Source organism: Elephantulus edwardii, unplaced genomic scaffold (genome assembly GCF_000299155.1).
Source record: "Elephantulus edwardii isolate Elephantulus edwardi_28Jun2011 unplaced genomic scaffold, EleEdw1.0 scaffold00031, whole genome shotgun sequence".
NCBI classification, from domain to species: Eukaryota; Metazoa; Chordata; class Mammalia; order Macroscelidea; family Macroscelididae; genus Elephantulus; species Elephantulus edwardii.
In genome coordinates, this window is record NW_006399781.1 from 5,622,131 (window position 1) to 5,626,361 (window position 4,231).

Below are 4,231 nucleotides of genomic sequence, written 5' to 3' on the forward strand. Positions count from 1 at the left end.
TACATAAATTGGACATGTGTAATCTGACAGCTGCCTGTAATTAAAAAAATGAAATATTAAAGACACAATGCACACCTTTAAAAAGATTGATGTGATTCACATTTCTAAATTTACTACCACTATCACCAGGTCATGGTGATGTTAACACAGTTCTCAGCTTTTTTGCACATATCTGGAAATTGTCTTTCTGTCTGTCTTCGCCTACATGAGTCACCACACCAACCCCCATCCCACCCGGTGAGTGACACCTGGTCACGATCTCTTTTAGACCTTGAGTTGTACTGACATCACATGCTGTCCTGCATAGGGGCTGTGGTTTCTCTCAAAGTGTAAAGCATGAGTTTTTCTCAGCATCATAACCCCAGAGATTTTTACTTTTGGATCTCCGGTTCTGTCTCAAGTAGCTGCTGGATAATTAAATGATAGAAAAGAGGAAGAGGATATAAAACTGTGATAAAAATGAAACTGTCCTTAAAAAAAACTATAGCTTTTCGAAGATGAAGATTTCCCTTTGCTTTACCAATTGCTTCCTGATCGCACAAACATCTGCAAATGCTTTGACCTTCTAGCTCTCTGCAGTGTTCCCTGTCAGTATTACCCCTGCACGGCCCTCCGAGGCTGAGGAAGAGCATATTAACTTTGCGGTATTTCTAAGTCGGCTGGTTGGAAAATCTATTCTTGAGATTGGAAGTGATGTCCCATTTAAGATAGCCAGCAGAGATTCAATTAATAAGACATTCAAAGAAAAGAAAGTTGGTCATTTAAATTCATCGAGTGGTGCTGAGGGAGAAAAGCCTGGTGATTTTCTCCCATGAAGATAGCAGCCATGAACATCCTATGGGGAAACTCTGTCCCAAATGAGGTCAGTAATGGTCAGGACTAAAGTGGCAGCCACAAGTTTGGTTTTTTGGTTCTTGTTTGTAATGCTTAGTTACACCAAATAGGCCTAGAGCAAGAAAAGCAACGCCATCTAGTAAGACGTAGAATCATTGCTTTCTGAGTGGTTAGATTGTCACTCCCCTGCTTTCAGACACGTGGACAGAAAAGCAGAAGGCAGGATTACTCTGCAAATGGAGAGACGCAAAAAGCCTACACTCTATTTTCTTGTCCTTCTTCAATCTCTTGGGCTAGGACTTCAAGAACACTTGAAATCCTCTTGCACTCCTCCTTTGACCCTTGTATTCTTTGTCTTCGGTGGGTATTTTCTACGATGTCTTCAGAGACTGTGAATTTGAGTTCTGAATGTCAGGACCCTGTTAAGAAGCTTTGCTAATCACCCTAACTCCCCCTGCTGGTGGGTTCAACTACAGCCCAACTCCCAAAGCCTAGGCTTTGAACAGAAGTCTCCTTTGCTCAAAAGAAAAAATATTTTTCAAGTTGGTTCACGTTGCACAACAGTGTGTCAGAAAAAGGAAGAAAAAATGAAGAAGATGGCAAATTTTACACAAGAACGTAACTCACTACAATATAAATAAATTGGAGGTTTCATATCCTTTCTAAAACTAGCCTTTGTGATTAGGTTTGTGAAATATAAAATAGATACATTTGTATAATGTTTTCCCTTAATCTCTTTTTGTTCCCACACTCCTTCTCATTTTTGTGGTTTGTGATATTTTTCTTTGTCTCTAAGCTCTAGACTTCTACTTAATAAGTACCAATAAAGATTGTATGTTATCCTTAAACAGTGGTAGCATTCCCACCTGCTAATTGCTTTATTTGTACTTACTGTTTCCGCCCTCTCATCAACAGAGGCTTTAGCATAAAGGGCAATGAAGTAGAACGTGATGAGGCGAATGGGAGCCAGCCAGTGAATGCTTCTATAATTACACAGTAGCCTGGAGTAGCTCTTCTCAAATCAAATTATGAGCCTGGATTACCTAAAACTCTCAGGACACAGGCCGGGTTTTCATCTGTCTGTAGGTTACTGTCGACAAGCAGCCTCTTTACTCTTGCCACTATTCTTCACAGAGCTTGTGAAAGCTGCTCCACTTCCAACACAATATTCACAAGGCAATGAGAAGCCCAGAAAAAGGCCATTTTCCATGCACTTTTTCACTTATTAAAAAAAAAAAAAAAACAACCACAAACCAAGACACACTTTTTTCCATGTTCAAAACCACATGCATTTACATATCAAAGTTTATTCCCAGCTGAGCTTGTTCATGATTCTTTGGCAAATATTTATGTTTCATCAATGTCCACACCACCCATCAGGCAACTGGAACAAGGTCTGAAAGCTTCACTACTTTTAGATCTTTGTTTGAACACCTGACCATGCCCTCACAAATGTATGTTAAGCTGGAAATAGCCTGGTAATAAGTGGACAAGGCTCCACATCAGGACTTCTGGATGAGGGGTTGATAGGCTAAGTAGCCTTGAATCAATCACTTATTTCCTCATTTTCTGGGTGACCCTGGAGGACATACTGCTGAGTGAAATATCTCCACACAAAAGGACAAATACTGCAGAGTGCCACTGTTGTAAAACGGGACAGACATCGGGGTTGGGGGGAGACTGAGAAAGATGGGATAAATTATGTATACTGCATTGAAACAGATAAGGGAGATAAATGATTATGGATTATTGCCATGACAGGAGTTCAGAAAGAAGGCTGCACAATGGTGTGGACTTAGGGGGAGGGATTATATAACGATGAAAGAATTTTTCTTTTACTTTTCTAAGAGAAGAGCGAACTTGGGGGAGGGATGTGTAGGGAGAAAAGTGCAATAAGGAATGAATGGAAATCCAAAGTCTCTGTAAACTTTCATTAAAATTTATTTTAAAAAAACAAAAACACCAACTCTCTGTAAAACAAACAAACCATACCAAAAAAAAAAAAATCCCAACCCAAAACTAAAGAGGTTGAGCTAGATAATCTCTAAGGTTTCCTTTAATACTATGGTTCCATGTATTCATTATTTATTTTAAAAAACCAAAATAAAAAGCTGTCATCAAATGGCAACCCCACGTGTATCAGAATGGTCTCCATCAGAAGTCATTTCCCCAGGGACTCCACAGCACCACATAGACATACACACAGAAGATTTAGCATTAAATCAAAGTGCTAACATATTCAATTGCAGCCATTAAGCAAAGCAAGACAATGATCTATTGCTGAAAGGACAAAAAAGATTATTGCAATTTAGAGTGTCCCAATCATGGACCACATGAACCTCAACTTCCATAAGCCTGAGACCACAAACTAAATAGTACCTACCATAGCTAACCATTCTTAAAGGGATAACAGTAGGGTGGCCGCCCCGTCCTTTCGGTCCCGGCGGCGGTGGCAGCGGAGCCAGCGGCGCCTCTCTTTCCCGGCCTTCGAGCACCCAGTCCCGGCTGTCAGCCAGCTAGCTCCGCAGCGCTCTCCGCCACCATGACGGAACAGGCCATCTCACCATCTCGTTCACCAAGGACTTCCTGGCGGGGGGCGTCGCCGCTGCCATCTCGAAGACGGCCGTGGCCCCGATCGAGCGGGTCAAGCTGCTTTTGCAGGTCCAGCACATCAGCAAGCAGATCGCAGCGGACAAGCAGTACAAGGGCATCGTGGACTGCATCGTGCGCATCCCCCGGGAGCAGGGCATGCTGTCCTTCTGGAGGGGCAACCTGGCCAACGTCATCCGCTACTTTCCCACCCAGGCCCTCAACTTCGCCTTTAAGGACAAGTACAAGCAGGTGTTCCTGGGCGGGGTGGACAAGCACACCCAGTTCTGGCGCTACTTGGCCGACAACCTGGCCTTGGGCGGCACGGCCGAGGCCACCTCGCTCTGCTTCGTCTACCCGCTGGACTTCGCCCACACCCGGCTGGCCGCCGACGTGGGCAAGTCGGGCACGGAGCGCGAGTTCAAGGGCCTGGGGGCTGCCTGGTTAAGATCAGCAAGTCAGACGGCATCCGCGACCTCTACCAGGGCTTCAACGTGTCTGTCCAGGGCATTATCATCTACCGGGCCGCCTACTTTGGCGTCTACGACACGGCCAAAGGTATGCTCCCGGACCCCAAGAACACACACATCGTGGTCAGCTGGATGATTGCGCAGACGGTCACTGCGGTGGCCGGAGTGGTGTCCTACCCGTTCGACACCGTGCGGAGAAGGATGATGATGCAGTCTGGCCGGAAAGGAGCGGACATCATGTACACGGGGACGATCGACTGCTGACGTAAGATCTTGAAGGACGAGGGCGGCAAGGCCTTCTTCAAGGGTGCCTGGTCCAACGTGCTGCGGGGCATGGG

The 4,231-nt window shown here is 45.0% G+C and overlaps 1 pseudogene; it reads left to right on the forward strand.

The window, feature by feature from the left end:
• The first annotated feature begins 205 nt into the window (after window positions 1-205).
• LOC102867792 lies at window positions 206-4,229 on the forward strand (annotated as a pseudogene).
• Window positions 4,230-4,231: the final 2 nt, after the last annotated feature.